At 37.7% G+C, this 27,678-nt stretch overlaps 1 long non-coding RNA gene across 5 annotated transcripts; it reads right to left on the minus strand.

The window, feature by feature from the left end:
• Window positions 1-16: 16 nt before the first annotated feature.
• On the minus strand, window positions 17-26,138 carry LOC135324246 (uncharacterized). Of its 5 annotated transcripts, none has more exons than XR_010385613.1 (5): window positions 26,049-26,138; window positions 22,819-23,102; window positions 19,093-19,132; window positions 9,128-11,449; window positions 17-705 (listed from the first exon to the last, which is right to left on the minus strand). It is a non-coding gene; the product is annotated as an uncharacterized LOC135324246 (long non-coding RNA). The 5 variants fall into 5 exon arrangements; XR_010385615.1 differs by having other exon boundaries at window positions 9,128-9,271; window positions 11,265-11,449; window positions 19,093-23,102; XR_010385614.1 differs by adding an exon at window positions 17,944-18,021 and having other exon boundaries at window positions 19,093-23,102.
• Window positions 26,139-27,678: the final 1,540 nt, after the last annotated feature.

Below are 27,678 nucleotides of genomic sequence, written 5' to 3' on the forward strand. Positions count from 1 at the left end.
AGAAATAGGGCAAAAATGGTATGTGAAATTACCTTTATTCTTTCTGTAATGAAGTTCGCTTTAATGCATCTGTTTGCAAATACCAATTTGCCATAGGATTACTATTATTAGCAAGGCTATGGATATACATATATAAGTGATTATAGGATCAGAATCTTTTTTTCCCCTCATTTTGCTTCTAATGTAGAACATACAGTTTTAACAACTTTATTTCCTTGCATTCAAGGTAGTTGGTGCACAGCTGGGTTTAACTATCGGCCTGGCTTTTTGAAAACTCTGTTAAACATTGTAGATAAGGGAATACCTGGTTGTAATAGTAAACAGATTTTATTTCACTGGTGCTGCATGGTATGACCTGTGGATGATTTAGACCTACTTTGCTTTGACTGTACATTAGCATTACTTGCTATGTATCAGCAATTATTTAAATTTCTTTAATATAGCCCATTGTAGCACTATAGCAATACCATACTCACTACTGTGATTCTTTGGGTGCTTCTAGATAGTTGGATGTAGGTTTTTGCTGGAGCTGCTTTCCAAGGAGTCAGTTGGCAATCAAAGATGTAGCTGGATTATTTTTAGAAAACTGAAGGGACTGAAGGGATTTAGGGAACTTGGAGGCATTTCGGGAGAACCACACTTTCTGGAGAGCTGAGGTCCTTTCCATTTTGCAGTGTGACAATCTTGTAATTCTTTTCTCTCCTTCTAAAACAAAAAGATACAGAAGGTATTTTGGTAGGTTTTCTTTCTTTGACTTTTCGCATAGTATTTTTTTTCTTGAAAAATTGAAACATCTGATCACTAGGAATCTTAGTAAAGTGCACAGTAGTATTCCAAGGAAAGTTTAAAAGGAATGTACAACACTGGAATATGCACAGTATGGAAGAATCCTAAACTGGCTGAGAAATAAATTCTCTAATAGCTATCTCTTGCTTCAACTTGCTATGGTTTTCTTAATTTTTGACAAATGTCATTACCTTTATTTATTTCAAGAAAAGATTTTTATATAACAAAAGGCAGATTCTGCACAGAAATTTACTAAGCATAAATCCTATTAGCATCACTGGAGATTACCATGAATACGCCACTGTTTTTCTTGAACCAGGAAAAATTATCTACTGTTGAGTGTGACAAACTAATAGAGCAAAGAAAAATCTGAGTTAAAAGCTGAAATGACTCTTTTTCCGTGCCTAGTTGTGCTTAGGCTTTGTGCATTATTCATTATAAATGAGACCATTCAATATTACATTATCTTTGTATAACATAGGCATGAAAAGGAGAAGACAAGAGAAAGATTTTACAGGGAGTATGCTGATCTGTTTTATTAGTTTTTTCAAATCTTGTATTTGTAAAAATAAATTTGCTTAGCAAGAATTTTTAAAAGATTCCTAGATAAAGTTTCTGAAATAGTGCAGGTTCATACTTTTCCATGTATTCAGGGAGAAGCCATAAAGGCTTTAGAGAGTCGTTGTATAAGTACAGAGATACAGAACTTACTTTCCATTTACCTCATCATAACAGTGAAGTCCTTAGTTAACAGAAAGATATATCAGAATCACTTTATTACATCATGTAAATTTACCTATATATAAAAATGTAGATAAATACTATAAACTTAGGGCATATAAATTTTTCAATGAGAAAAGAACAACATTGATTTTGGACAGATAGATTGAGATAGATCTTTATGGTATAGTCTGGGGTGAAACAAAAGTACATTTAACAGTGTGTTATGGTACAGTATGTTATGGTATTTTGCAAGAGAAAAAATCTCTAATTTCATTTGTTTTTGCACTGGTAACTTTGACTCCTCATTGAGACAATGAAAAAATCAGAAAATCCAGGTTAACTGCCCTTTCCTGTGGTAATGTTATTCCTCCTCTTTTACTTCTAGTTGCTGCTGGTGAAGTTAGGTGGTATTTTAGATCTCAGAGATTTCTGCATTACAGTATCTTTATATTTAATTTGTCACCAATAGTTCCTGTGAACTAGTATATGTGCGCTTTCATGCACACAGCACAGTGGCTATGCAGTTGATCAGCCAGCACTCTCTCTATATTTGCTCCATTCCAATTATTTATAATATTTAGGTTTGCTTTGTCGTATCAAATAAAGAAGGTAATAAAATGTTATCGGATAAATGTGTCTGACCAAGGAATCTTAAACTGGAAAATATACTACTGAGTCATTTTCATCTTCCCTGGCACTTACGGTTTCTGTTGTGATGCTAGTTGCCTCCCTTATTCAGCTGGTACCTTTTTAGCCATTTTCTAACTTGCACCTTCTGATGATAGCTGTTTATTTCCACATTTCCCAAGTTGCATACTTAACTCCCCCCTGAGTTCTGCTTTTACACTCTTTTGGAATTCCTTTGGTCTTTTACTATTTTCCTCTTTTAGATTTTTGGAGGAATAGAGTCATTTAATTCTCTTTCCTTTGATGACTCTCAGTTTCACTCATGTTTTTCTGCCTAAATTTTTCCTTTCAGTTGATTCCACTAACTATTTCCTCAGCAATCAGGATTTTTTCTTTTTTTTTTAAGGAACAAATAAAGTCATTATTGGTTGAGAGTTTCTTTATTTATTCCCACTGAATGTAATGAAGTCATAACTGTTCTTCCCTATACAACTGCCATCTAACCCTAGCCATCATAGTGAAATCCAAAATGTTTGGAAGCAACATCTTTTTTTTAGGAAACGTAATAATTTTTAGAAATTCTAACAAGTGTAGTAGGCACTGGCTTAGGCTGTCTCTGTAAATTACCATTTTAATCATCCATCCCAGAGGAACTGGGATCAAGTTAAACAGAGATTTGGTTCACCCTTTTCCAAAGAAATCCTGTCATGCCAGACAAAAACCCAGAAAACAAACCCAAACAACACTTACTGCAACTCTGATTGATGACCACTAATTGCATACAAATCCTCCTCATGTTAATAAAAACACTTGTCCTCAAACCACAGATGCATTTGTCAAGGGCACACAATGCAGCAATGTATATTATCCATTTGCTTCTCCTAGCACACTCCGATAACTTAGGAGTAAGTCATCTTACCTTCAGAATCTCTTCAGAATCTCTGAAAGTAAAAGACCAAATCTTTTCTCCCACAGTTGGCTACCCTGGAGCTAGTGAACGAACAGGCTTTTGGATGGTGCAATTCATGTGAAGCCTCAAGCCAAAATAAGGATGACTCTGCGAATATTTATTTGCTTGTATATGCTAGTTAAAGCTTCTGTAAGCATAAGTAATTTAAAAACTTTGAAGAGCTAAAAGCCTGTATAGTGGTTATTTATGCTACTATCTATTTCTGTTTCTTTTTTCTTTTTAAAAGGGTGATGTTAGTACATTCACAGTATCTTCACACTATAATGAGTTGCCTTGACGTTGTTTACCTTTATAATTAGCCATAATAAGTTGCCTCACTAGATGTGAACTGACAACTTCTCAGAGTTCCTGGTGTTGTTATGCAATGTCAGCCAAGTGCTTTAAGAATATTTTATGAAGTTAAGAAAGTATAGTTCTGACAAGAAAAAACACAATCAAAACCAGACTGTAGAGACTGCACTTGTAGTACAATAATTGCAACATTTCTCCAAACTAAAAATACTTAGCCATTGTCAAAAAGAAGGTTAAAATACCAAGAATTCTGTGTTAAATGTCAGTTATTGTTAAATTTTTATAAAGACTTAACTTTTAAAAAAGCCTCAGTCCCAAATGCTTGTCTGTTCTGGGAAAGGATAACCTTACAGGGTAGTTCAAGGGTACTACTATTCAGGAATGGCTTTTTAAAGGGCAGGAAGGAGGTGAGAGGCCTGCCCCATGCCTCTCATTGCCACTGCCTGGCACGTTGCACACTTGTTCCTGAGCCAAGAGCAGTTGCTCTGCATCTTTCCCTTTCTGCCACAGTGTTCCTCTTAACACCATCTGTATTTCAATCGGAAAGACTCTGTTTCCTGTTCAGTTCTCCACATTGCACAGGTGACACCTAGAGACTGGGTGTCACCTGCAAGCCCCTGACATGTGTGAGTCATAGCAAGCGCAGAACTATCATAGCTGACTCCTTATGGAGTATCCAGAGCATATTATGTGTTTGCACTGCCATTCTTCAGAGAAGCCTCAGTGGAGAATTTTCCATTTAAGGGCATCTTCTCACTGCAGAAATACATAGGCGTTACCCTATGGATGCCTATCAGCTGTCCACCAGTCTGGGGTGGCAAGTCTGGCACTGCCATAATCTCCCTGGTGTGCTCATGCCTGGGAGCTAGCCAGGGTTTATCAGGTATCAACCCAGCCTACAGAAGCCACAAGATAACCAGCTGTTGCAGTGCTATGAACAGGTCATTTATCCAATGTTCTTCAGATGGCACTTACATTATTAAAAATTGCAAAAGCTATCATTCGATCATTCCACAAGGCATGGTGGCAAATCACAAGAGGCTTCTAAATGCAAACACCCATCACAACACCTGCATGTCTAGGAACTCACAGATGACTCTCCTGGACAAGATCTCCATCTGCTTTCCAGACGGTAGTCTTGCCAATAACATTTATATGTACAACTGAGGCTGGGCTGTTGCCCTCTCCCCAGTGCATGCAGTTCCGCAAATACTGTGTCTACAGATAATGCAGTAGGTCCTTGTCTTTTTGGTAGGAAGTACTAAAGAGACTTATCAGACACTAACTCAACTAAGCTGCAGAAGATTAGCTTTATATGCAGAAAGTCTAGGAGTTTCCCAATTTGCCCTAAGGAAGCCTAATGCTTTTGTTGCAATTTAATTTCTAAAGCCCCAAACCTCTGTTAGTCTGGAAGGATCTCTCTTAAAGTATGATACAGTAATCATTATAATTCTATAAAACAATAAAGAAATGTTTGAATCATTCTTTCAGTTCTGTTTAATGCAGTATATTGTTATGCAGAAGGCATATCAAAGCCTGCAGAAGTTTGTGGTTTTTACTGATATGAAACACAAGGGCCCCAGCCTGAGAGAGTATCACTGACTTTCTTGATACTGGTGCTTAAGACTGTATCTTAAGTGTAAGTGTCTTAAACATAAGCATGTCAGGATAGTCAATTGACTTACGTTCTCAATTAAATCCACCTTGGCATTATAGTAAATAATTATGCGATTTTTAAATGTGAGTGTTGACATTTTTCTTTGATTGGCAAGAGCCAAAGGCAGTCTTTAACCTAATCTTACAGTATCTCTGATGACGTATTTTCAACGAGGCAAAGAGATCTATGTAAGATGCATATATGGCATCTAAGACATTATGTAACTGCACCTGCTATTTTAGTTGCTGACCAGGTGTGAGTTATGTATTTTGAAATAGCTCTCCCTTCGCACTGCTTCCAGCTTTGCTGGTAGAGCCCTCATTTCTTCAAACTCAGTGTGATTTTAAAAATTTGTGTAAGATTGATTATGGCCAAGCATAAAAATGTATTGTAGTAAGTTTCTGATTTGATATATGAGCTTTTCTGTTTCATCTATCAAACTTACTTTTAATTCTGTGTATTAGTTTTAAACACCATATTGTAAACTGCATGTTGTCAAAATCCACCCCCCTCCCCATTACAGTGTTAACAGATGTATGCAGAAAGACTCAGCCAATTTCACCAGGCTTCCACCATAAACAGATACTCAGTCATGAGGTGTAGGGGTTGGCATCAAATCTTGAAGACTTCTCTTGCCAAAAAGACAGATGGACATATGAAGAGTTAGTAATTTTAGTACAGTCACAGCAAAATCCTTCTGCAGAAGTGAATTAATGAGGCTTGTTTGAAGATAGTTAAGTTTTATTTATGATGCCTTTTTTTTTGGCTAATAGCATAACAGGGAAGTAAAAGCAGTCCCTAGATTTTTGTGGTTATGCTGTAAACATTTTCTAGTCTTCAGAACATGCAATTCGTATATAATTCCCAAAACTCGCTAATAGTAATAAACACTGACTAAACACTAGCAAGTCATAAAAATCCATGAAAAGAATGAATGCTAAGCCTGAAGTTGTCTAGCAGCTTTCTCCTCGCTAGTTAGTTCAAATTTGTTCTTTTTCTCCTGTTTGCCTTGGCAATTGTATACAAGAGCGACTGATATTTAGCAATAGGCAAGCCTTAAACACAAACTCAACACCTAGCCAAGTAAATTAGAAATCAGTCACTACTCATATAAATAATGATGGAAATTGTGAAGATGCTTGAACAGAAGTCTCTTGGCAAATCCAAAAGAATTTGTTATTCTGTTTCTAGGGTCTTTTTCCTTTGGATCTGTGCTTGCAGATTTAATTATCCATAGGGACTTCTGTTTCTGTTGAACCTGAACAGCATAGCCAATATTTTTGTCAATATATAACACAAACTGAGTAGAGAGTCAATTCAAAAGAAGGATGCATTTTGTCCTATTTTCTTCCCAAAGTTCATTTTATTCAACTCTAATTAGTTTCAGGATTTTGTTGCTTACTATTATTTTGATTCCCTACTAATAGTCCTATCTTGTGAGTCATTTTCTTGCTCCTTCTTCTCCAAGTTACAGCTGGTGCTGAGCAATAACTGGCTACCAGCTGCATGTGGTCACACCTAGAAAATACGTCTGTTTCCAAGCCTGTTAGTCACTTTGTAGGGATGGTTCTCTTGAACCTCTTCCTGAGGTTGTCTGGCCACACTTGTGTATGCACATCTTCAAAATGAGTAAGATAAAATAAGGTCAAAGAAAAAAGCATTTTAGATCATTTTTACTTCATTTTATTTAAACAGTATAGTCCCAAGAAAGCCAGAATTAAATCTGTGGAGGTGTCTCTTGTAGAAATTACCTTTATCTCTGTGCTCAGTAGATGCTCTTTTTAGTAGGCGAATGAGTCAGTAAAACTCCTGCTCCCAAGTTTCTGCGTTTTACAGAAATTGTATTCATTTTTATTGAATCTGACCCAAATCATGGGCAGGTTTAGAGCCTAGCTTCATAGTCATTTTTCTGTCTTCTATTGATTTAGTACAGAACCATTGATTTAGGAAGCAATCATAATGTAGTCAGTCTAGAAGCTGAAACACTAGCTCTGTTCGATGACTGATATCTTTATTACAGCTATATGAATGGAAGTGTGGTGTCTAAGATTGCACCAACAGTTGTCTGATAATTTGCAACTGTGCATGATAATTTGCAACTGCAATGGATCAGATATATTTATGTGACTGTAATTTATCAGATATTTGCATACTTTGGGGCATGAAAGGACTCTGAGAGAAAGTGTAGAAGTCAGAATAAAGACCTTTGTAAACATGACCTTTAAAGTTATACTGACATAGAGTTCCTGTTTTGCTCAAATATTCTGTAAGTAAATAGTTGTGATTCTATTCCAATCACAATAAGTTTTGATTACAACATATTTTAGATCTATAGAAGCGTACTTTGTACCCATAGCATACAGCATATTTCATCCAGGGCGCACACAATGATTTACAAAACCAAACTAATACACCTTATATTTGCTTCCTCAGATGTCCATCCCCATGCCATTAAAAAAGACGTATTTTATATTATTAATAAAAGTAAACTATATTCAATAGAGAAGAAAAATAACCTATACACAATAGAGAGGTGAAGTGACTTTTTCAAAGTCACACACATATTATTATAATCATGTCTTTTCAAAAGTGTAACTTTCTAAAAAGTATGGCAACATTACAGCATATTTGCATTTTTAGATGTCAATTGTGAATGGAAATTTCTCTTGCTGTCAGAGTACATTAAGAAAAACAAATCATAAGACTGTATTATAGTCTGTATTTCTGTTTGTTTTTTTAGATCAGCTGTAGCACTAGAATATGCCAGTTCTTAAATTTCCAGTGGTATATAGATTTGTAATACGATCTAAGAAGCAATATGAAGAAATTCAGAAGAGATTTTTGAGAGTATTTCCAAAGTTCTTTGCACAAGATCAAGAATGGAAAGCCTAAGTAAGTGAATTTTAAATAAACCCCTGTAAAATCATTTTATTATGCATGTAGAACAGCATGTGGTTAAAATTTCAGTTCCTATAGGTCATTAATTTCCTGCATAGAGCCTCTGAGATAACTAATGCATTATCTACTTAACCAGTGCAGTCTGTGGTTCCTTAGGACTTGAAAAAAAGAGTGTGTCCATGCTAAAAGCAAAATTAGGTTACCTGTGAGGTACAAAAATGGAGAGATCTTCGGATGTCTGTTCCAACTAATCATTTTCCCCTCTGCCATTTTTTTGAGAATTTGGACAAGCGATTATAAAACCTAGAACTGATTGCATGTACTATTAGGCCTGATTTTTCTTATCAATTTGTAAAGTTAGTAGGTTTTATTATTTTATTGAATATACCATGTCTGGTATTCATTCTCATTGCTTTGGTACGAATGTATGACTGCCCCGTAAAGGACCTTCAGCTGTCTAAATCCTACGGCCAATAAACCACTATAAATCTCATGTTAAAATAAAATATAAATCTCACGCTAACATCTAAATGGCTTGAGGTCGCTTAGAATGAAACTACAAGATCTTTTGACTGTAAGAGTCTTTTACTTACTTAGATAGATCCTCTTTCTTTTGCTCAATTCTGGCATCCCAGGACCAGCAGTTCTTTTATTTTGCTTTGAACACTTTTGCTCCGAACTTACCTTGTTCCAGCAAAGTTAATTCTTCAGAAATCTAAGATCATAGATTATATGTGTAAACAGCCAAAAAGGAAATCAAATTATAGAGGATACAATCCCAAATCAGGCATCTGACATACACTGCAAGTCAACTAACTAGAGAGAGCTATGAATTCTGTATGGAAACTCCTCAAAATCTGCCAGTCCACTGGTCTAAGTAATTTTTCTTCTATCAACACAGAAAAAAACCAAATCAAAACAATTGTTTTAAAATAGAATTGATATTAATGTGATATGCTTTCATTTTTTTCCTCAAATCAAATTTATAGTGGTAGGAAGGCTCTCCATAGCAGTACTATATCAGAAATGAGCAAATTGGCAGCGTGGCTGCCTGGGAGCATATTGACCAGACAGCAGGGTTCCTCTATACTCCATTTACTGCCAGTAGGACAACAGGTTCTGGCAGTTAACTCAGAAATGGAGTAGTGCGGCAAGGCTTCAGAAAAGTGACATACCTGGGGTGACATCAATTTCCCTCTCCGGCTGTATCTGAGCATGAGGTATTTTGTGTGGAGTCGTGCCATCATGGCTCCATTTCTTGAAAAGAAGGACCCGCAGTCGAATCACAGAACTAGAGCTCTGGCTCTCTGCAGCTGCTACTGAAAGTGGAATATGTAGTAGAAAAGAAAGGGAAACTCTTTTATAACAATTTCTGAAAGAGTGAGAGAGATCTGGTGGAAAATTTTTGTTGTGCTTTAATCTTGCATGGCAATGATCCAAAAATTCAGGAAAAATATGAAAGAATTGCTAGAAAGACAGAATAATCTCAAGAAAATAGGTGCAGATTTTCAAGTTAATAATAATAAATATTTAATAAAATAATATAAAAACTATAAAACAACATTATTTATACTTACATAATTTTATTATATAAAATAACAAAATGATATAAAATAATAATAAATATTATTTATTTTAAAAAGCATTAGAGATGAAATCTGAAATTTTACTTTAATGAGCTTGCTTTGAACTGCCATATACATAGCTTGAAACAAAAATAGCACTGACATACAAAGACTAACCATCCCTATTTCTGTTGTGAAAAACCTTACCTTTTTAGTCTCGGATAATTGTTTTTGAGCCATCACAAGACACTAGAGAAAGGAGAACTACCAACTATAATTACTGACTCAAAAGAACTTTGATAAAAGTCTCCCGTAAGATCCTGTTTTGGAAACCAGAGGCTCATAGGGTCAGAGGTAAATGACTGTCCTGGATAGGAAACTTGCTAAGAGGCTGGAAACAAAGCAATGATGGTTCATGCATAGTTTTCAGCACTGCAGAAGTCCTATTGGGGCACACTGGAAGTGGTGTTGCCTGATGAATTAACCAGTCGTTTGGTAAAAGTACACCAATGGTGAGGTGATAGATTTTTGCAGATAATACAGAGTTCTATCACATAGGCAAAATCAAAGAAAAATGTGAAGCATTTCAGAGACTCAGTGGGGTTACATGAGTAGATAAGAGATGATGGCAAACGAACACATGCTGCAAGGAGCAATCTGAAATAACAGGAAAATATGTTAAAATGCTAATGATAAAATTCTAAAACAGTTTGAGATATATTTTCAAATGCTTTTATTGTTTGGAAGAAATATCCTTATAGACTCAAAATATGAAATAGTTCTACTACTGTTGCACAGTATTAGGTTTTAAATTAATTTAATCGATGAGGAAAAGGTGCAGAGGTATTTATGAATGACTCAGTGAAAGTATCCCCTACATGTACATATACATAGCATAGATACAGACTTCCTCAGCTGGGATACTGTACTCAATTCTGATAGTCCTTTCTCAAAGTGATAATACAAGAGGGACTTCAGGTGGTTTCCCTGTGTCAGGAAATAGAAAAAAACTAGTTAGCTTAGATAAGAAAAAAATGGAAAGGAAGAACATAAAGTAATAACTGAGATGGTATACTGTGCACTTTCAATTGGCGTTTTTCGTAAGAGAGGATAAAGAGAGATACAAACAGATCTTAAGGAACTAGATTTGAAATAAGAGGGTTTAAAACGTACAGAACACAGTTAATTCTGTGAAACTCACTGATAAATAATAGCACTGTCAAAAAGATGTTAGTCTTGAGAGAACATTCATCTTTGCATTAGAATAAATATGTACAAGACACGTTATGTCAACCACTAAAAATTGAGTTACAAAAAAGCTGCCAGGGCGTGAGTCATTTCCTAATTGTCAGAATTTTTACACTTTTGAAATATCTCGTGTAGTTTGCTGACAGACACATGACACGGGTCACACGGGATAGTAAAGCAGGATAGCAATTCCTGTGCTCAGAAAGGACTCGCCAGGCCAACACTAAACTATTTCCATCACTAGCTGAAGTGATTAGCAGGGAATTGGTTGCTTGACAACCATGTTAGCCCCGGGTCATTTTCACACTATTTATGAGCCTATGTTCTATTTGCATCAGATTTATTAGCTATCCCTTTCAAAGGGAGACAGGATGAGACGGGAAGCTGACTGCTGCGGATCTCCGCAGATGAATGAGTCAAGACTGGCCTTGGAAAAAAAAGTGGGGGGGAGGCATGTGGAAAAATGGAGATACAAAAATGAAGCAAAGACATTTCACACCTGAGAGGTTGAAGGATGGCTGTGAGCAGACTGCCCTCAAATCCACTCATATCCCCTGCACCTGACCTCCTCATGGGTGACCTGCAGCATATCTATCCAGATGTTACTCATGGTGTTTGGACTTGTGAGGTCACATGTATTTCTGCAAACAGCTTGGAGCTTTTCAATGGTCAGTTCTTCCAGGCCTGTGTGGAAAAGAGCAGCGGTCTTTAAGGAAGGGCAAATACAAAAGGATAGGGAGAAGAAAATCAAATGAAAAGGATGTAAAAATAAGACTCTAATTTTGATACCTGCATCACTTTTAATAATCACATAGATAATCAAATGTTGCAATGGAATATATCTGATAAACCATTAAATCATCAAAGCACAGGGTCATAAATACGATGTGATTCATCATAATTTTAATCTAAAATTGAGCTATTTATGGAATGCTTTAGTAGCATTAATATTCTTGTGGCTGGTCCTCACAGTGATGAAAATGTATTTAATAATATTTTTGAGATGACTTTTCTTGATTTGTAGATGCTTGCTAGAGTTTCTGATTTTGTACTTTTTTTTGGTTGCAGTGCACTGTTAGACTCCAATGCTTGTATTTGTGAAGCCTTCCTTTTTTGCAGCAGTCAGCTATTGGCTAAGAATAGCTACATTATATTGTCATTAAATATTCATTAAAATGAGTCGTGGCAGCCTGTGAGAAGCATCCAATTAAGCATTTCAGTTTCTACACATAAGGCTACAAATGAGCAGTCTTCTTGCTTTTCAATAATGCATCACAGGCTGCAGTTAGTATCTGTAAAATAATTGATAAGGCAAAAGTTATTTGTAAAATACATACTAGAAGTAGAAAAGTAGATTAGAGAGGATGATTTTGCTTTGGGACCTTCCTCTGACTGTGGAAAAAGTACAGCATTCTTTGATTTAATTTTTACACAGCCTGGGGAAAGCTGAAATGCCATATCTAATCATTCAATATTTTCTGTTTCTGACATGTATTATGTATCACTGAACCTTCAAAATCAGAGACGGAAAAAGCATCTTAGACTTTATCTACCCAAAGCCATCACAGGACAGTAAATATGGCTCGGCCATGGGAAAGACTCAGCGAGTTCTTTTGATTTATCCAGTATATCTTATTTTGCTGCTAGCCTGTTAATGCACTCATAGATTGTTTCACAGCGTGTGCCTACACTGCAGCAAGAGGCACGGAGGCAGTCTGTGCGGGCATAGCTGAGCGAGGCTCAGCAGCAAGAGTGGTGGAGGTGCGTTGGCACAGGTTTACCCATGGGACCATCCGTCTTCCGAATTTCCCAGGATTGGCCCATGCTGCTGACCCCTCACTGGCACCCAGGCTAATGAAGTTAAAGCTAGCTCAGGTTTGCTGCATGTGTTTTCAAGCCACATCTCCATCTGCGATGTAGACACACCTCACATTATAAACTGGATCTGACACAGTGGTGAATAACCACTGATAAGGATCCTCTTGGATCCAGGAGGTATCTCCTCTGAGCAGCTAAGCTGCTCTCGATGTAAGACAGTGGTAAAGTAAGAGGACCAAGGCTAGCCTTGTGCCAGCTTTTTGTTTCTCCAGCCCTAAGGATGGCCAGGGAATAAGCTAGGCTTTTGTGTAAGTTGTTGTATCTCAAGTTACATACCACATGCCTTTTTTCCAGCAGATTTCAGGTTCAATTTTGCCTTGTATGTATCTCACCTTCTGATTATTTCCCGCCTGTCTTCACTGTCTTCACTACTGATAGTAGTTTCAATTCACCACTTTGCTTAATTGCTGATTTCAATGCGCTGTTTCAAAATGTACCTTCCAGTTATTATCAAAACCCTGTCTACAAGCGGGGCCTAAATTCCATGGGACATTGGTGCAGCAGACTGGAAACTTTCTGGCCATTTCATTTATATTTAAAATGTAGACTTTAATTGAATTAAACATGAAGCAAAGCACTACAAGCTCTACTTTTTTTCTTTAACCTGGGGGTGAAATTACAATTTGCTTTGTTGTCCCTGCAGTGCAATATTTAATGAGATACAAAACTTTGTACTGACTATACTTTGATGTCAAAGGAGGAAACCCATGGATGTGGCAGCTAGCAGAGGGCACCTGAGATGCTTGGAGCTTTTAAAGGCGAAGAAAACAGGCTGACGAAGCCTACACTGCAGGGGTGGAGGGTGTGCTCTGCAACACAGCTAAGGACCAGCTCCCACTGGAAAGAGTTTTGTGCTCCCTCGTTCTCCCCCTTCCACCTCCAGCCTTGTGCTCCTGCCACTTCCCTTGTGACACCATTGGCATCCATCTAGCCCCACAGCGAGGCACAGTGGGGAGCTAAATCAGCACGTGACTAAACTTACAAAAAATGGAAAGAATCTTCTACTAGTTTATATCCAGGTTACTCATAAGGCATGAGGGCAGGAGGCAGAGCACATGGCTGGAGCTGTGGGTGGACTCGTTTTTCACGGCACAGGCTGTCAGACTGGCTTAGGTGTACGGTGAATCTGCACTTGGAGCTGTGTGGAGACAAAGCTCTGCTTTGCAGGAGATGGCCTGGCTTCTGCTGTCTCCTGGCATTCAGTACAGTAAATTGTATTGTTAGACTTTCAGCTAAGTTGTTAGGTTACAGATTTGACACCATAAAGCGAAAAGGCTACCCACGGGTCTGTCGGAGATACTGCTTCTGACTGGCTGCAAGCTTGGGAAGTCAGTGCTTTGAACCATGTTTTTAGTATTATTTGAATACTGCTGCAGTTTTAACTGCCCTGCAAAGTACACCTCACTATAACATGATCTTATGGTGGGAAGGGCCAGTTTACAAGTTTGTATATGTTATTAATCTCCCAATTAATATCCATATCATGGATACTACCATAGCATGAAGAAAAGAGGAAATCCTGATTTACGGAAGTAATAGTAAAACTTGAGGATCAGGATTTCCTGTACCATAGAAATGAGTGTATATCTGCAATACCTCAGCAACACGCTAATTCTTTGTTCATTTTTCAGCTCTCCCTTGCAGTGGTTTTCAAAAAAAGCATGTTGTGAAGACTTATGTTGTTTAGTACAATTTCATTATGAAAGACGTACCTGATTTTTAAATAAGAAAATATGAATGCTTTTTTAACAATGAGGCAAAGCGCTGTGCAATTAATTCAAAAAGAAATAAAAGTTAAATCTGCAATTTTGTAGTTATATTTTTGCTGTATTTGCTATATTTTCCAAGGTATACCTTGGAAATAACAAATGAATTCATTCCGAAGTTCCACCAGGCAGAAAGTCCAGCGGATAAAGAGCGCTTCCTAGAACTAGGTAGAAAAATGCTTTGGCAGATGCAAGGTATGTATTGAAGGAAGAGCTCAACTTCTGTACTATCTACATACCATATACATTATTTATTTATTTTCCCATGTGGTTTTCTACATCCATCAACTCTTTTTATACAAGTAGAAAAAAAGTTTTAAGTTTTAATAATTAAAATACTAAGACAGTAGAAGTAGTGACATAAATGAAACCAAATCAAATGAGGCTGTGCTCTTGCTTACAGGGAGGTAGGCATGGCATTATTCCTTAATAAATTCTTTCACAGTTTTTATTGTGAGGCATGCTATTGTTGTGCCTGGATATCAGAGGAAATCTTTCTGCCAGGCATAATTAGAATTGTCTGCTTTTGAAGTTTGGCGTAGTATTTACAGGGTCATCTAAAGCCCAGTCAAATCAATCGACAGGCTTCTGGGATATGTCTCCACTGTGCAAAGCACAACAATATTAAGAGATGCCTGAGCTGGTGCTGAGTGTGCTGCGTTGTGCAGAGCCCTGCAGAGACACTAGCTGGAGGCCAGAAAGGAGAGTAACCACTGAGCTAGTTAAGCTGAAAACAGTCTCCAGTTTCACAGGCAGCTCATTCTCAGCCAGTGCGGCACCTTAGTGCAGCAGTACGATGCACTGCATGGGCACAACCCTATTATGGTAGGAATATATGTGTAGTTTGACCTCAAATTTGAACAAATTCAGACTGTGCCTATCAGGCATCTTTAGAGTTTATGCGTCTCTCATTACATTATTTACCCAGAAATCTACAATAATCTAACATCAGTAGCAAGCAGAGGATGATTTAAAATGCAATCTACTGCTTTGTCTCTAAACTGTCACATAATGCAAAATTTCTTCGGCCAAGCTCAGTCAAGGCAGGACACTTCTTGCAACCACCAAAAAGAACTCAGAGGTCCCAGACTGATGCCAGCAGGGCCAGGGTTTTACCCCAGGTCTCAAAGGCTACATTTCTCTCCAAGGGCACGAAGGGTGCTGTTTTGCGATTGTGGTAGCCAACGTAAGCCTGGACACACAGAGTCCCACCTTTCCCTCTGCCCCGGATACGTATTAGATACTCTTGCCTTCCCCCACCATTTGTGAGATAGGGGTTCAGCTGGTGAAGGGAGCTGATCTGTGTGAGAAGTAATTACTTTTTTTTCCCCTCTGATAGAGTTAGTTTCACATGAGCTTCCTGAGCTGGTTTACCACATAGTCGCAGGTGTTCAGTGCAGTGGTGGGGTTGTAAATACATGGCCTGTTCAGAAGATGATACTGTGGCAATGTGACTGGCTTAAACTGCCATGAAACCACTGCTTGAGTGAGGTTTTACAAAAAACACAAGCTTTTTCAATCTTATTCTTAATACTCTAGGGTATATGAGGGCCTACTAGAAAGTATAACTGTAATTTAATAGTATATATCTTATTGCAGCATAATAATGGTAGGTCAAATCAGCAAATGGCTTACATACAGTCAAATGGCTAATTTTGTATCTGAGGTCCCAATCCTAATGCTTCAATAATCCTTTAGAATATAACAGAAAAAATACACAGATTTTTACTAGCTTATAGTTCTATAAATCTAAGTTTTTGCAAGAGCATTTTTAGCAATATTATGAGAGGCAGTTGAGCTGCAATGCTGCTTTGATGAATTTTATGTTTCATTTTATTTTCTCCATTAAAATCTTTGCAACTGTTTTGAAAGGAGAAAACAGTAAACACTGCATTTTGAGACCCTAGATGATTCCTTGTGGGCTTCCCAAGCCAAAAATACATAATGTGTAGAAACAGAGTGGTCATTCAAAATGAAAAGATATTAAAAAAAGCAATATACTTGGCATTTATTAAGCCCAAAAGAGAAGGTTGTGGTGCTAATATAATTTCTCCTATGTTCCAAATGGAAAATACAGACATTATGAAACACACTTAGGTCCTATTTACAAGTCATGGCCTTTCATTTTGAGAGTTATCTTTTATGCTGTGGTTCTTCAACTTGGCAGGAAAGCGGCATTGGCTAAAAGAGCCCCCAAACCCCTCTTATAATTGGCACCCTAGCACGGGCAACTTAGTGAGTTTTGGCTGCTTTTGTGCTTGAACTTAGCAAGCCATTTTTAGCCAAATTAACTCTGGATTCATTTCAGTACTGGAATAATGCTTATAAAATATTTGGTACTAAAAAAGCAGCCTCCTTTCATGAACAGGAATGGAGAGATGAAAATAACAGCCTCAGCACCGTACATTTACTGACAAAGTTAATTCTGCCATCTCCAGTTGGAAGTGGCTTACAGCTCCTCAGCAGTGGAGACAAAATTGAATTTTGCTGCCTTAAGGATGGGAATAAAATGAGTAAGCCCTAGACAGCTACTCTTTACGTTACTGTAGGGAGGCTTAGGAGTAGGATGTGCTGCTGCTGTGAAACTTCTGCCCTCCTCCAGCCGTAGCCCTAACCCCACACAGTCAGATCTCTGCCTTGGGACCGTCAGCAGGACAAGCTTCTGGAGGGGCTGGTGTACACAAATTAGTAAGATCATGTCTGCCCCTTGCTAGCGCAGTTTTACCCCGGGTTGTTAGGCTGCTGCCATAGACAACTGTGTGGTTTTTCTAAGCCTACAGTTCTGTGTCCAAAACTGCTGCCATCTCATTAACTGTGCCAAGGTTGAAAAGGGAAAGGCTCATTTTATTCCTTAATGGGGGAATTACTAGCGCATAAAGCTGGCTGATAGTGTCAGTCCCTACCAGGTCCTCAAATATGGATAATAATAGAAAGGAAAGAATATTCAGATGCTCCTATTTTTCACAGGAATTACTACATATATATGTATGCAAAATGTTAACAGATCTACTTATTACATATTTTCTTCATTTAATGACCAAAAATGACCCAACGTTTTGACTATAAAACAGTCCACATGGTAACAAAGCACTCCATAAATGGGTGTCTATTGAGAAAAAATGTTTTCGTATAGAAAAATGTCAACGACAAAGTCCCCAAATAATGCAGAGTAATGCATTTTCAGATTTCCCAGCAATTTCATTGCTACATAGGCTGTCATAGCGTTCTAGCACTACATTGGTTGGAGTCACAGATTCATTACCAGAGGTGGTAAATAAGTGTTTTTGTTGTAGATATTTAAAATGGGTAATAAGGCTATAATTATAGGTATGAATGCCTGTTCTTACTTAAATGTTGACTCCAGAGATTTAACACTGATGCCTCATTAACTCCTACTGCTGAGTTTTGCATCAGCAAGCTCATCTAATGCTGTCTCTAAAATATGCACTTTTCCTTCAAATAAAGTGGCTTTTGCTTGTGGGAAAGATGTACCATCAGCTAAATGAACCAAAAAAATTTTAAACTCCTCTTTACCCTTTTACCCTTTTCCTTCCAGAGAAAATTAGGTCTTAGCACGTTAGGTTCTGGGAAGCACGTGGATTTTCCAACAGCCTGGAATGAAGCAATTATGCTGTCTCAGTGCAAATGTGATATTCAAGAAGGTACAATTTTCTTAAATTATATTTCTGTTAATTACTTTGAGCCTTTCTAACTAAGCTGTGAAAGCTAACTTGATTGCTCTCAACTATGAAATTTGGAATAAAGCCAAGATGGAAATGGCTTCTATTTCCTACTTGAAGAACAAAACTTCAGAAAAATATACTGACATTATCAATGAAGTAGCTATATTTTTAATTTGAGCCTTCTCTTTTCAAGTTTAATTTGTTAAATTGCAAAATCATTTCCATTTAAGCACCTTTCATCTTACACATTTTTATGCAGCATTTCTTTATAACCTGTCTCAGTAATAACAGAGATTATTATTAAAATAGAATTTAATGATCTCAAATTAAAATGCTTTAAATAACATCTTGTTTTTACTTTTTCTTAATTAGTCTTATTAATAAAAATGTAGAATATTGACTTATATCTGAAGGCTTTTAAAATAAAGATGTTAACTATTTTTTGGCTTGTTTTTCCAAGCAAAAAATGATTGTGCAGTGATCATGTCTGTTTGGCTGTCCCCTCAAAAACTTCTGGATGCACTGACATGCTGTAATCAAACTTTAGGCCTTATAACATGAAGCTCTTACAGGTTTTGTGAAAATCAGTGGCTGGCTGGAGAAGATGGACCTTACTCCAGCGTGCACTGAGGGAGAGCTATAACTCGGAGCCCTATCCATTTTAAGAGGCAGGAGTCAGATGGCCAGTCACCATGTTCATACCAGCTGATCAGTCAGCTCTTCATTAACTCCAAACCACAACCAGCATATATTGACCATCAGTCAGCCAAGCAGCCAGGAACATGAGAAACAGCAGGGAAATACTGTGATGAAGAAAACGTGAGGTCAATAGGATGATGCTGGGGGTACTACAGGTACAGAGGAAGTGACTAGGAGATGTAAAACGTAAATCCGTAACGAGCGAGGCTTCCTCTTATGCTATTCGTGGCATAACTCTCAGACAAACATTGTTTCAACCAGGTTTGGTAAAATCAAGTAAGGGAAAAAGGTATACACTTACCTGTGCACTAAAGTATCTTCATTTACACATTGCACTTTACCTAGAAGAAGATTTATGTAAGCAAAGTTTTATTAAGTAATTTAAAACAGCCTTCATATATACTTTTGCTTTTTTGGCAGCTGAAGTGCAATAGATGGACTAAAAAAAGGATGATTTGCTCCTGCATGTAGGAAACAGAAATGATGGATGAATGTATATACAATATCTATGATGTATAGTCCACAAGGCTGATGTGTAGGACAAAGCAAAGTCACTCTATTTTTATTCTCTAGGAGAAATAATACTCTGTGTTATTTTAAGTCTCAGATGTGGGGTCATTCCAAGGTAAAACGGAACTTCAAATACATCTGCTTTTGGAATGATAGTTTGCCATCTTGTGATATGGTAGAATAAAAACAAATGTTCTCCCTACTTATTACATTATAAAATCATAACCATAAAATCTTTTCTTCTACAGGTTTAATTTCTCAGTGTACTTCAAGCAAATGAAAAAGAAAATCTGTAAGTGAAAAGGAAATATAGCTATAGTGCAATGGGAAAAGTAATATCTAAATAGGGAGTTCTGTCCTCATGTTTTATTCTGTTTTGTCTCGTTTACTGATACAGACCAATCTCATACACTGTTCTCCTAGTGATTTGCAGAGTTTGAGTAAGATGCTAAAATCTGAAGTGTAAGACTGGAAAAATGCCTTTTTGTCTTTCAGCTGCACCTGTATTTGATTATGATAGTTGTATTGTTTTAAGAAAATAGTAGCGTGCACAAAATTAAAGATGTGTTTACACCAAGTAATCAAATAATCAATAAGCCAAATTCAGTAAGTCAGAGTCAGCTAAGAAAAGTCAGGGTGGCATTTTGTTTATACATGCTCTGCAAAATTACTGCCTTAGAGGAAAGAAACATTTGAGGAGGAAGCTTTCAAAATATTGTATCGCATTTAAAAAATACTGAAACTGATAGCTGTAAAACTTCAGGAGGAGAACACAAAAACTGGGTGAACAAAGGTCATATTACTGTTAGTGTATCTGTTTATTCAGAATAAAACCTGAGAATTCCAGGGATTTCTTTTTCACTTATAATAACACTGTACTAATGGTAAAAATTTTTGGACACTTCCACTGTACTGCAAAACGAACTTTTCTAATTGGTCCGAGATGTCTACTTTTTAAAATCTTATTGGGGTGGAAAGGAATACTGTGTTGATAATACATGGATCTTGTTTCCTGTCAGGGCAATTATCTACCCTTTAAAATTCAAACTAATTCTGAAAACAAACTAAAGAGTGGGTCTTATCATCTTTGCGGGCCCACAAAGATGTGTTATGCATTAAAAAAATAACAGTATGGTTTCACTGAGCCAAAAATCCAATTTTTGGTCACTTGTTCATTGGGTGTGAACTGCATGAATGTCTCTCAGGCTGCATGACTACAAAGGAATATGCAAAAATCTTTTGCTCTTAAGAATCCCCTGAAGCAGAAAATGCCTATTTGGAGATGTAGGAGCTTGATTCCATCTTTCAGTAAAAATACTCCTTTCTGTGGCTGTGTGTGGGGAAAGCTTTAAGACAATTTTGAAACCAAAGATGAATTCTTTTTTTTTCCATATTGATATTTTGGAGAGGAAATGAACATAAGAATTTTATTGAACTTCTCCTAGGAGGTAATACAGAGTTCACAAGGCTGAAGCTCAGACTGTGTTGTAAGTTTGTACTGTGGTTCTAACTCTGAGGGTGCAATTCATCTGACTAAGGGTATACATCTATATTTAGCCTAAAGGTCTCTCCTAAAGAAGTGCTTCTACAGAGTCACAATTCATCTGTCCCATGTATGCAGTGGGGGACAATCTGGACAACTCAGTTCTCCATAGTGATTCAGCTTCACAAGGTACATGCACATACACCCAACTGCTTGCATGGAAATACATGTAGTTGACATCTGGTACCCAGCAGTAGCTAATTTGCTTTACAGATCTGTTCCTATTGGGTCACAGTACTTGCTAATATAGATATAGCCATGAATAGAGAGCTTACGTGTAGAAGGGGCCAAGAAATGCCAAGGGCACAGGACAGAAGGCGACCTACATGGGGTAGCTAGGACTGTATCAGAAGTAAGAGCAGAGCTACCTACCTATGCTTTCTCAACTCTTCACAGTCTAAAGAGAAATGCTAGGACAAGAGATGGAGAGTCAGCAACTCTGCCAAAGCCTTCATCTCCAACATTCCTAAGCATATCAAAAATGTCCCATACCTTTTACTAGAATGAGACTGTGTATAATGTTAAGGAGAAGTACACCATCATTCAAGTGACTTACTGGAAAAAGATCAGGGCCAATATTGATGGATTTCTGTAGTAATACAGACATTTTCGTGGACAGTACAGTGAAATCTTGCCTCACACCAGAAAACAACAACATCTCTCTGCTTCCCCAACTTCTGTTTCCTTGTTGTTCCCCTTCTTCAGGCCCCGAATTGGATTTTGCCCAATTGATGATATAGGCTAAATCCTAGACCAGGTTATGTTTTGATGCAGGCAGCACTGTGCCAATAATAGTAGTTGCCACAAAGTAGTCCTGTGCTGGATGGCGAGCCTCTTCCAGGTTCAAATGGAGGTACATAGGAAACTGAGGAGTGCCTTGTGCACTTCAGAATATTGGGCTTGTCACACATCTTTCTTAGGATGAAGTGTGGAGAGGTCAGGTATCCTCAAATCTGTCACGAATCCCTTCAATTGTCAGCATCTCAATCATCAAAGCTGGCTATTCTGACATATGGGAATTCAGCATACCTGTACGCAGTTAACTGTGTTCTGTTCTCAAGCTAGGCAATTCCTTGAATTGCATTTCCTGAACAGTCCAGAGGTCTACAGGTGCCCATGGCTGTCCCAACCAAGTACTTCTCCCTTTAGCTCCATATGTCATAGATGGAGCCCTGGGTACTAGACAGGAGCACAGGTGCAGAGCAGCCTTAGTGCTCTACATAACCCAGGCCAAGTTATCAGCTCAGCAGGGGAAAATCTTCCAGGGAAGTGATTCAGCTTAAAGCTTGACATATAATCTCTAGACATCTGTGCCTGGCTAGACCATCCATCAATGTCTGCTACATTAACTCTCCAGTACAGTGGTCCTGCTAGCAGGAACTCGAGAGAGACTGCAAGAGACTCATTTCCTGAGAGCTCATGATTTCTAGCAATTATTTGAAGAGGAGTGCTGGTCTACCATGTCTTCTGGTGTGGGGCAAGCAGCCTCATCTGCCAGCAGTCAGGGACAAGGCTTTTCAGAGTTTCATTGCACAAATCCTGCTGGTGAGATTCCTATTACTGACACCAGCATGACACTGGCACAAACTGAAACTACAAACGTCACCTTTGAAGGAATTCTTGCTGCCACTGCGGCTCCTGATGATGCCACTAATGCCATGGCTATTATCAGGCATGCTTGTCAAGCGTAGGGAGATAAGTTGAGAAAGGAAAGCCCTTCCGTGCACTATCCCTGAACAAGCACCTGCCCAGACTGCATTGAAGTAGCTGAAATTGTACTTGGCCTATCATCTGGCTCTTTCTCCAGGAGACGAACCATCTCAAAAGACAGCATAACAAATAAGCAAAGAAATAAATAGGCAGTCCTAAATTCTAGGTTGTTTTTTTCTCTTTTTCTTCATTTTAACCCTCTTTTACATTCTTCCTCACCTTTTCAGCCCATATTAAATCCTTTTCTATTTTCATCAGACTTACCTGCTTGTGCTTTCCTTTTCATCTACTGAGTCAGAGCTCCCTTGATTAAGGCAGTAGTATGTGACAACATCTTGCACCTAATGAACCCCAATAGCACTGTAGCACCTGTCCTGCCTTTGGTGTCTGCAATGCTGGAAATCCACCACTCTATCTCATGGTATAACCATGGGTTAACATGCCCCACTCCAAGATCTTCCTCAAGCTCCAGAACAGTTGCTCTTCACTCCTAGTCCAGTTTTTCCTCATTCTCCTTTAGGGCGGCTGCCCTTCCTCAGCCTCTTGGCCTGCAGGAACAACAGATAGTACCTAAAGATCAAGCACAAGAAACACAGCCATGTTTTCAAGCTACCGAAGGCACTTCTGTGGATCAGGTAGGCAACTGTGAATAGTTTTAGTGCTGCTTCACACTTCAGTGTGCCAGAAGAGGCTGAGAAATTAGGGTTTCAGGATAAATGCACAGTCTCCTAAGGAGGAAGGAAAAATAGGGAAGAGTTTTAAAAAAGCCCACTTTCACTGTAACCACAGTCAATCCACTGTGACTGGTGCTGGCAAAGACCAGGTCATGACAACATATTTGAGACCTGTCCCTGTCGCTCAACTGAAGGAGGAAGGTGTATGCATGGGCATGCCAGGGCATCCTTACAGGAGCCATCTCATCTCTGCTATACTGAACTGCAATATGCTGGCATTGTAAACAGACCAAGAAGCTCAGCACCTATATCTTTAGATAGCAGCTGGTTGCTAAAAGTAGCCATCAATTTGTATCAGAAACTTTTTAATGGAAGAGATAGAACTCACAGAATTATCTGTGGATATTGATACTTGTGTTGTCTATGGCTTTGATTATCCTGGAGAGAAATGGTATATGGTCTGGTTCTGGGCTTCAGATCTACTGAAAAGCAAGCGAAATACACTGAGAGTTTTCCCAGAGCCCTGGCAAAATTCTAGAGGGTCTTGGAAACAATGCCAGGATGTTCACGGTGCTTCTTGCTCTGTTTCTGCTCACTAGCCCCAGATTTTTTAGTTGAACCTCACATCCCTCATGCTAGCCCAACTATGTCCATCTCTAAATGGAAACTTCCCCTTGCCCTTGAGTACTGTCTCCCATCAAACCCTGTATAATCTTTCTTGCTTTCTCTGTTTTCACCTGATCTAGAGTGCTCACAAAATTCTGCTTGCTTTCTCTCTTCCTTTTTCTTGATGCTCACACTGTTGCTGATCCAGGCACCAAGCCAGGTGTGCCTGAATGAGCATACTTTATAGATTGCTATCACCTTGACAGGCACCTCATTCAAGAGATGCCCAGCTGGTGGCTAATGGTCCTTACCTGATAAAAAATAATGGTTAGGTAAAGAGAAAAAGCTTATTGTAGATGTTAGCTAGTGAGCAAGAGATGAATCATGACTGGTTTTGGCCATGGTTTAAACACTTAGAATAACATGGGTGTGTATGGAGTGTCTATGCAAGGAAAGCACTCCAGACATGTTTCTTATTTGGGACATCCGCATGTAGCTGCCTATATGGGTGAAGATAGCATGTGTTTCATGAACATAGAGGGGGAGTCCAGGTAAAACACCTCCAAACAACAAAACATCTAAGGCAGTACTAGTAATCTACTTTCAGCAAAATAAATTGCACCCTGACTTCCCATCTCACTTGAGATCTCTAGGTGCTACTGTGCTATAAATAATAATAGCACTCTTATATTCTTTTGACAAGTGGAGGAGGTTGAGAAATTGACTGGGAGAAAGACTGATTCTTTCATCGTATAACATATGGATGATCAAGATGGGAGAGATGATGTGCTGAACTTGGAAGATTTGTGTGGAGCTGTGGTTCCACTCATCCTTGCAGAATTTGTGTGATTTCTTTTCCTACAGAGAATTTGGCAGATAAAACAGATAAAGTAAAGATTAAAGCACAATGACAGGCAAATTTGGGGAAATTTGCATAGTAACTGCCTGGCTAAATTTTGCCTGTGAGACGTAGAAATCTGTCACTTTCATGAACATAAGATTCACACAAATTATTAGCCAAAACTGAGAAAAGCCATCATTTATTTTCTCAGAAAAAATAGTTGAAAGAACAATTTAACTGTCTTTTCAACCATAAAAGGCAATCCTACCTTTTCAGCCATACTTTTGTATGTCTGCTTTCACTGACATAGTAGAAAAATCAGTACATCTATTAGAAACTGATACTACACAAACTTTTTGAAAGTTGACATTATCTGCAGAACAGATTTTATTGTACCTTCTCAATAAACTCTTTGATGTTAATTCAGAAAATTTTATATAAAACATTTTAACACTTTAACATAAAAAAACCCAGTAATTGTTCAATACAGTTCATCAGAGAGCGAACTTCAGAAACCTGTTGTTTTACCTGTTCATAATTTAGCAAGCATTTGATTTTTGTGAGACATGGGTATAGTGTATATGTACTATAAAACTGCAAGGCATTCGAGATTCAGCTTAATGAATTCATTTTCCATTGTGTTTCTACTTTAGAAGATTTGGGGATTCTTTTGGTTTCTTTGGGCCATGCTCTAATGAATCCAGAGCATACCTCTGCTTTACTTTTCACTGCAGAATCTATTTTAAAATCTGCAATGATATAGCACAGAAAGCTTACTTATATCAAAGCAAACTCAAATTATCAAAGGTTGTGTAATTTTTAAAGTTGTCACTAATTTTCCAGTATATATTACACTTATCTACATTGACAAATTTATACTGATTTTATGAAACCTATGCAGTTACTCTGGATTTACACCTTTATAAGGTGAACAGAGCCCAGTCATATTTGTTAGAGTACTTTGGGTTTTTTTGCTACTATTAGCTCACATTATATGTTTATTATCTGTACCACTACATACTCAAATTCCTAGAATCCTAAAAAGATATTGGAAAAACACAATTTCCTCTTTGACAGAGTATTTAGCAGAGTAATACATATGAAGGATACTTTAAAGCATGCTACTGACTATATGGATTTTATCTTGGTTTAATGAGTCCTTCTTGGTAAATCATTTGAACACTTTAGTCTTCCATCTGTAGTATGCATAATTGAGATATGGAATGTCAGGATACCTTTTTTAAATTCAGCAGCAAGAAGGCTATACATTCAGCAGAAAGAATGAAGCTGGGGCAATACACATGGGATTAATCCAAATGAGATCTTCATCCTCTAAAATCTGAGCAAATATTCCAACATAACTTAAGATTTACCTTATGCGTGTCTCTATCTTTTCCTGAGTTTCAGAATCATCCCTCTTTCCATTTTCCATGCTAAATTATTCTCTAGGATTCTTTTGACAGGTAACTGCAATACAAAGAAACAATATAGTAAGGATTGCTTCAATGGCTTGTATGAACAATTAAAAATGCTCTTTTTTTTTCAAAATAGGACATACGAATGATACAGTGTTGCTGCACCTTCTTTTTTTATGTACCTATTAATCTTCCTAAAACTGAAACTATGCTTATAATTTAAATAACATTAAACTGTGTGTTATTTGTGGAGGTTTAGGCAAGAGGAGTACTGCTATTCTGTATTTGTCATCTGGGATAAAAAGATTTACTGTCCCCACCCATCTCTGGAAGAACAGTTTTCAGATACGTCAAGTTTGAAGTTCAACCACTTCTGAGTTATCTATTTTGAGTAATAAAATATGGAGAATAAAGTATCTCTCTATATACCTATCTATAGATACAGAGAGAAAGTTCCATGTGTAGTATGTGTTTATTCAAACTGAATGGATTTTACCCAAGCCTTTAAAATGAGATTCACTTTTCAGCATTGCTCAAGCATGGAAAATTCATCTCAAGAGAAGATTTTATATGGAAAATAGATAGCTACAGATAAACTGTTTTTCAGTCAAAATATCTGCCACTGATTTATCGCAACTAGATTTAAATTAGTGGGAAGATCTCTTGAAATTTCCAGAATACATTGATGCTGAATTAAATGGAAAGGTAAATTTCTCCACTTTCGTAGGGTTTTTTTTTTTGTTTATTTTACTTCTATAAGAGGGGCCCATCAGGGCAAACAGCTGGTCTTTTGATAAATTTACATCTCTTCCTCCTAAGAAAATCTTATTTACAATGAAAGGCAGCTACCAGGGATTCTGCAAAAAGATTTACCTTCTCAAAATTTCTCTTTTTAGTAATTTGAATAATTCTTCAAGCCAAACTAGTAGAAGTTTGGAGCTCCTCAGATATTTCTTGTTTTAATACTAGACATGAGGTAGCCTCTTTGAAGTAGGATGTACTCCCATTCTCCTGTCTGAGGTACGAAAGCAGGAACTCCATTCATTTTCTGAATGCTTTGTGTCAAGATTCTGGATGAACAGCAAGAAAAGGGGCAGGAGAGCCCAGTCCCAATAATACTGAAACCAGGGAGAGATTTTGTCACTGACACAAAGGTGGGCAAAATTGACATGGGCTATCTGTGACTAAGTGATGCCGCAAAATGTCTCCCATTACAGACTTGAATCTAATCTCATGTTCATTGCTGTAAAACTCAGTGAAATGAGGAGTGGAGTTACTCAGGCAAAAAAGAGCTTAAGTGAAAGAGAAATCAAGTCTGGTGGATTAGTCCCATAGTCTGCATGAAGCCTGCATGAAATCTGCAAGAATAAGCTTTGGCTTTCAACCCTCAGAAGATAACAGATATCTTCAGAAAGTAACCTATAGAAAAATAACAGCCTTTCTACCGTATATAGACACACTATTAGTATAATCGAAAAATTATCATTGCACTATCCATAATAGAAAATAAAGTATGGGAAAAGTGTCCACATGTTGGGAGAAGTCAGCCTCAGAGACCATCGTCTATCTTACCTCTGGCTCTTCATCT

Source organism: Dromaius novaehollandiae, chromosome W (genome assembly GCF_036370855.1).
Source record: "Dromaius novaehollandiae isolate bDroNov1 chromosome W, bDroNov1.hap1, whole genome shotgun sequence".
In the NCBI taxonomy this organism is placed as follows: Eukaryota; Metazoa; Chordata; class Aves; order Casuariiformes; family Dromaiidae; genus Dromaius; species Dromaius novaehollandiae.